Raw genomic sequence first — 7578 nt, forward strand, 5'->3', positions numbered from 1 at the left:
TTTCAGGACAGGTGAGGCTCTGCCTTGAATCCCAGTGGTTTAACTGAAGCCATATTTCTCACTCTAGTTGCAGTCCATGTAGATTGGCCAATGCCCATTGGGTACCCTCCTATACACAGGAAATAAGGGATCCTGGCTCCTTCTGCTTTATGATATTGTCATCTTAAACTCGTGCCCTTGAAGTCAGTATAGAAGTGAGAGAAAAAATGTAGTTGAGAAAACAGAGGGTTTTATGGCCAGATCTAGAAGTGGCACTCAACACTCGACCTGCATCTCATTGGCCAGAGTCCAGCCAGGCCCCAACCCAAAGGGTGCTGGGAAATGTAGTTTTCCTGTGTACCCAGGAAGAAGAAAGGGGATTGGTGAGCACCTAGCTGGGCTCTGCCACAGTTGTCTTCTCAGAGCTCACCTAGAAAGCACAGGGATTGAGGGTGTTTTGTTCACTGTCGTGTCCCTGGTACCCATAACATTACCTGGCACGTAGAAGGTGCTCAGTAAATGTGTCTTAAATGAATGAACGAACAGAGAAATGGACTCCACTTTGGCCCTGGCTTCTGAGCTTTAAGGTCAGGTGCATAAGGTTTGGGGAGTGATGGTACTCATAGGAGATGTGGAGTTCAAGTTTAACCCCACCTTCATTACCCCACCAAAGATCCCTTGTGGAAACCGTGCCCAGGGTGTGGCTGGAGTGGCTGCCATGCTTTCTGGGACTCGGGGAATGGGTTGCAGGTGTTTTTGGTAAACAGCTTTGGCATATGGGTGGGGCACAAAAGCATCTGTCAAAAGGTCTGGGGAGAGGAATAGGAGGGTTCCTGGGGTTGAAAAGTCTTCAGAAAAGTAAAGGTCATGCTTCAGATGTAAGGGATCACAGTTAAAACGGATTGAGTATGAATACCCACCTACCCCTGTCTCAACGCAGCTGTCCTGGAACTGCCTCAGCTCCTATAGCACAGAGTGACCGATGCCCAGTGCAGCCATCTGGCCACTGCTTCCGGCAAAATGAGAAGCGAAGTCTTGCTTGATTTGAGAAATTTGTTTGCTGGATCAGGAAGCAGATCCAGGCTTCCGCCTGGGAGATGTGGCTGCTGCCAGGGACCCTGAAGGGCTGTAGCTATGGGATGTCTACCTGTTTCTCTGGGGTTTTAGAAGTCTACTCGCCTTACTGTCTGATGAGTTTTCTCCCACCCTGTCCCTTCTTCCAGCTCTTAGTATCCCCAAGTCACAGATGGATGGAGCCACTAGCAGAATTAGGAAGCCAGGATAAGCTGCTCTGGAGGGGGGTGGGGAAAGAAGAGGCAGATTTGTGGATGTTAAGTTCCATGGGCTTGGAGAGCATCCAGTTGCAGACAGCTTACAAAGTAGGCAGTGAGAAGATACTTGATAGATCCTTCATTAATTTGAGAAAAAAATAGAACTTTGTAAAGCATCTCCACACTTGTTAATGATAACAGTAACAATGAAAATAGAAACAACAGCTGTCATTCATTGAGCACCAAGCACCACCCACCTGTAGCAACTCCACGTCGCTTGTCATGTGTCATCTCCTTTGAGGAGATGGATGGGGGAAGTGGGCAGGTGGCCTGTGCGCCCTGGTTTTTCCAGTCAGAACACTTGTCTCTATAACTTGACCCTGAAGGTTACTCGATTGGTGTCATCTTTCCTGCTGAACTTTGAGTCCCAAAAGAATGAGGACAGTGTCTGTTTTTCTCACAGTTGTATCTTTACCGGATACATGGTGGAACTTAATTCATATTTGTTGAATAAATGAATAAATAAACCAAACAATCAGTTTCTCCAGGCACTCAGACTTGGGAGTGGTGGCCATCAAGGAAGATCTAGAGGTCAAGTTTAGCCCACATTAAACTCAGAGGGAGGGGCCTGAGAATCTGGGTGTCTCATTGCTATAGCTTTCTGATGGCTCCTTCCCCTTCTTCTGAGAGTCAGTTACATGTTGATTATTAATTGCTGTGTAACAAAATGCCCCCAAATATAGTAGCCATGTAAGTTAGTATTCTCCAGGGAAAGAGCACCAATAAGATATATATAAAAAGATTTACTATAGGAATTGGCTCATGCAATTATGGAGGCCGAGAAGTTTCACTATCTGCTGTCTGCAAGCTGGGGAACCAGGAAAGCTGCTGGTGTAGTTCAGTTCAGTCCAAAGGCCTGAGAACCGGGGGGCCGATGGCATTAAGTCCAGGTCTGAGACTAAAGGCCCAAGAACTAGGACCACCAACATCCGAGGCAGGAGAAAATGGATGTCTCAGCTCAAGCAAGGAGAGTGTGTGTGCCCTTCCTGGGACTTTTTGTTCTATTCAGGCCCTAGATGGATTGGATGAAAGCCACTCACATTGGTGAAGGGTGACCTCCTTTACTCAGTCTACCAATTCAAATGTTGATCTCTTTCTAAAACACTCTCACAGACACGTCCAGAAATAATGTTTTACCAACTACCCGGCCATCCCTTAGTCTAATCAAGTGGACATATAAAATTAACTATCACAAGTTCACCACTTGTCAACTTGACACCCATATGTATCTCCTTAAACCATATTTATTCTCCAAGTAAAGACAATAACCAGATCATAATTCCACCTAACAAGATAGAACTATGCTGCATACAACCAAAAACACACCAACTCCTTCCCCAGAAGAGGAGGGAAAATCCTCGAGTGATGTTTATTCTTCTCCTGATATCCCATAACTTAAATATTATGAAGTAAAAATAACAACGTGTGAATGCTGACATGAAGTCAGTATATCCTATGTTACATGTCAAGGGAATGAGAGGAAGGAAAACAAAGATATTTGCTTAATATATGTACGTGTACACATGTATTCGTAGCAAATGAAGAGGAAATACTCATGACAATTACAGTTCATTTTGGTAACTGGTCATGTGGTCATAGTTGGTATTATTTATAAGAACCTTCTTACTACCCCGTCTGTATTCCTTTTGACTTCAGCAAGCATCTCAGCTGGTCATGGTCATATTCCTGAAGGGTCTGGGCCATGCGTAGCCCTGCCTGAATTGGGGTTGTTGTAGTTGTTCATTGACTTTAATCACAGGGTGCAGTAACACAAAGAGACAACCTAAGCGTCTCCTGTTTGCCAGACATCGTCTTCCTTACCTCCATCGTGGATCAGCGGTCCAACTTCCCTTTGGTAGTCAGGATCGATTGTCCTGGCCGGCCCTGTGACTCCCTTCTTTGTTAACTCAGAGGCGTGAAGAGCCCATTTCTACCTGTTGATTTCTGGACCATGAATCCAGGCTATTGGAGAAACAGGACTATATATTGGATGCTGATTCAGAGCACATATAACCTTCTGAAGAACCCTGCCTCAGCCCTGCAAGGTATTGCCACTTAGCTGATACTGTAATTGAGTCTTTAAAAGGCCATTTCACTGTTCTATCAAGCCAGCTGCTTCAGGAAAGTGAGGAACATGGGAAGACCAGTGGCTTTTATGAGCATGAGCCCATGACCACACTCCTTTTGCTGTGAAGTGAGTTCCTCGGTCAAAAGCAATGCTGTGTGGATCACCATGACAGTGGATGAGGCATTCTGTGAACCTGTGGATGGTAGTTCTGGCAGAAGCATTACGTGCAGGGGGTGCAAATTCACATCCAGAGTAAGTGTTTGTTCCAGTAAAGACAAAACACTGCCCCTTCCATTGCGGAAGTGGTCCAACGTAACCAACCTGCCACCAGGTAGCCGGCCGATTACCCTGGGGAATGGTGCCCATAGGGGCCTCAGTGTCGGCCTCTGCTTCTGGCTGATCGGGCCCTCAGCAGTGGCTGTAGCCAAGTCTGCTTTGGTGAGTAGACACCCATGTTCCTGAGCCCATAAGTAATCTTTGTCTCTGCCTCCATGGCCACTAGGTTCATGAGCCCATTGGGAGATGCCAGGGGTGGCCGAGGAAAGAGGCTGACTGGTATCCACAGGAGGGGTCATCATACCCACTTGATTACTAAAATTCTTTTCTGCTGAGATGACCTTTTGGTGAGCATTCACAGGGGACACAAATCTTTTCTCACTGTCTTGCCCATTCCGAGAGGTCTATCCACACACTTCCTCAGATTTCATGACCGCCCGTTTTCCAGTTAGGCTCCTTCCATTCATTTCGCTAAGCCATTGGCTGCAGTTCGTAACCACACGTCTGGCCATTTCTCCTTCCCAGTAAAGTGAACAACCAGGTGCACTGCCCAAAGTTCTGCCCAATTGGGGAGAATTTCACATCACCGCTGTCCTTCAGGGATGTCCCAGAGAGGGGCTGGAGTGTTGCAGCTGTCCACTTTGGGGTGATACCTGGGATTGTGCAGAACTGTCTGTAAACCAGGCCTGAGTCTTTTCTTCCTCTTCAGCTGATTATAGAGAACTCTCCCATGAGGCCATAGGTGGGGAGGGAGGCTGGGAGAGAGGAGGCTGTGTGGTGGCAGTAGGGACCGTAGGCATTGGGGCCACTTCTTCGTGTAGCTTACTTGTGCCTTCGGGGCCTGCTCAGGCCTGATCTCATATATACTACTTCTATCTGATGACGGGGTATCACTGTGTACACTCAACTTTATGGTTTTGCGGGTTAGATAACACCCAGAAATAATGTTTTACCAGCTATCCGAGCATCTTTAGGCCAGTCAAATTGACGCATAAAAATTAATTATCACAGTAGCTTAAAACAACAATGTATTATTAACCCTCACAGTTCTGTGGGTTGGTTGGACTCGGCTGGATGTGTCTCCCTTTGAGTATCTCATGCGGTTACAGCCAGATAGTGGCTGGGGCTGGAGTCATCCAAGAGCTCGATGGGGCTGGATTCCAAGATGGCTTCTTCATGCACATGTCTAATGCCTCATTTGAGATTCTAGAGTTGCTGGGGGCTGCCCAGCAATCACTCCCTCTTTATGCAACCTCTCCACGTGGCTAGCTTGGGCCTTCTCTCAGCATGGACACTAGCTGGACTTCTTACACGGCGGCTGGCTTCCCTCGGAGCAAGCGTTCCAAGGGTAGAATCACAAGGTTTCTTGTGACATAGTCTTGAAAGTCATGCAGCGTCACTTCCATCAGGTTCTACTGGTCCACGGCAAGACGCCGGCCAGCCCAGATTCACGGGGAGGCACCACATCAGGGTGCGACTATCAGGAGGTGTGGTTTACTGGGGGCGGGGAGTGAGGCGGTTATCTCTAGAGGCGTGCTACCCAGGGCTGAGGAAAGACGTGGTAGAGTAGGCAAGTTTCTGTGCTGGGAGTCAGAACACCAAGGTCCTGGTTTTGCTGGTCACCCTTGGACAAGTGTTTTGACCTTCCTAGGTCTCAGCTTCCCAAGGTATAAAATAACGAGAGTGGACTAGATGATCTTGAAAGTTCCCCCGGCACCAGCATACCCAGGCTTGGCTTCCCAAAGTGTGAGGCTGGCCCTCCTGTCCAGGCTGGGTCTCTGGTGGAGTAGGGGGGTCATAAGCCCACCTCTAACTCCCAGAGCCCATGACCCTCAGCTTGACTCCTAGACATGAGAACTGAGAACATCTGGGGCCTGAAGTCTTCGGCTTCAGGGAGAAAAATCACTCTTCCCATCCCCGGCCATCACCAGGCACATTATTCACGAGTTCATTACTGTTTAATTTAATCACCAAATGTCATCCGAATGCCATTTATTCTGCCTTCTCACCAGAGATTTACCTATTTGTTTTACATTTAAAATGAATTGCTCATTATTCTGTCATTTGGGGCTTTATTTTGTAATTCATTTGGCAAGTTCTGACAAGTTGAAAATGATGCTGTATTGAACACAGTACCTCCTGGGCCTCTCTGAGGAATTCCTTTCCTAAAACGGTCTCCCCTGAGCTTCTCTCTTCAGGAGGCCAGCCCAAGGCAGCTCTCCACCTTTCCGATGGAGATAGAGATGCATAATTCTGCTCTTCCCTCCCAGTCCGAACTCTGCTTCTATGAGACTCTCCAACATACACACTGAGGGCCGAGGCAGGTGAACACGAAAGCTCGAATCGGTTCTGCAGTGAACACACCTCGGTTTGAGTTCTGACTTTGCCACTTAGTTGTCAGCCTCGGGCCTTAATTCCCTTGGGCAAGTGGAATTAAGCAAATGGCTTACCTTCTCTGAGCCTCGGTGTCTTCACCTGTAAAATGGGATGGTAATAGGTATAGGCATCTACAGGGTTCCGTTGGGATGAAACACATCCAGTGCTGCTCCAGTGCTGGGCACATCGTTAGTGCTCCCTGAATGAATCGTGAACTCATTTGATCCTGAACTCAAAGTGCAACATGATGACCCAAATCAGCTCTCGCCAAGAAGCAGGGGATTAGGTCAGAGGGCTTGAGGAATTAAATGCAGCAAGCAGTTCTGGGGCACCTGTGGTGCGCAAGGCCCCACCAGGGTGGTGGCTGACCTTGTCCCCTCAGCATCCAATGCTTCTTTGCCACTGCCTGAGAACCAGTTTCTGAGCCAGCAGCCTGGGAGGGGCCGTTGATCTAAGAGACACCTCGGCCTGGAACCAAAGGCCACATCCGTACTATAATATCTTCTTGTGCTTCCAGGCAGCTTTACGGGCTGTGCAGCAAGGCCACAAAGGCTCTAAGCCGGGCTCCCTTAAAATCACTGGGGAGCCCCCACCCCAAGATTCAGATTCCAGGAGCCAGGGTGGAACCTGGGGTGAATCCCAGGGGACTTAGAACAGCTGCCTTCTGTGTGTCCTTTTTGACTCAGAAGCTTCCCGAGTCTCTTGGATTCTTAAAAGAAAAAAATTATTAGCTTTCTAATTATGAGATCAATATCTATACAACGGAGACTGGGAAGACACGGAAAACCCACTCGGGGGAAATTGGCCATCCCGCTCCCCGGAGAGCACTGCTATTTTTGGTGATTTACTCCCAGTCTTTCATCTACGCCTGCATTACACGTAACATGTTGCCCACACTGGCCTGTTCGATTCAGCCTGCCTTCCAGTGAGGGGAATAGCGCCTGTGCCCGTCTTCCTCAGCCGAGTTCAGCCTCCGTCCTCCGTCTCCACTCTGCACTGGCTCGTATATTCTTCCTCTCTCTTGCAGATTTGCCTTCCCTCTCTTGAACCCTAATTTTCAGCCAGCACCCCCCGACTCTGCATCCTAAAATACATTCTCTGGACCATCTCTTCCCCTCAAACCATTTACCACGTTTCTTCTTCCATTTACTGCCAATTTTCTGAAAAAGCTACCTTTTCTCTTCACTCCCTTTCGCCTCCCTTAACGTAGTCACTTGCCGACCCCTAAAACTCAGGCTCTAGTCCCTCCGTGTCCCCTGAGATGCTCAAGGGCGGCACCATCGGATAGAAGTAGAATGTGAACCGTATATGGAATTTAAAATCTCCTGGGGGCCATAGGCAGAACGTAGAGAGACAAGTGAAACTGATTTTAATCATATATTTCATTTAACTCAATTTACTTAAACTATTATTATTTCAACTTGAAACATAATCAATATAAAAGTTATTAATGGGATATTTCACATTCTCTTTATTTTTTGTACCACCTCTGAAATCTGGTGTATATTTTATACTTACAGCGCATCTCGGTTTGGACTAATCGTCTTT

Source organism: Pteropus medius, unplaced genomic scaffold (genome assembly GCF_902729225.1).
Source record: "Pteropus medius unplaced genomic scaffold, Ma_sr-lr_union100, whole genome shotgun sequence".
NCBI classification, from domain to species: domain Eukaryota; kingdom Metazoa; phylum Chordata; class Mammalia; order Chiroptera; family Pteropodidae; genus Pteropus; species Pteropus medius.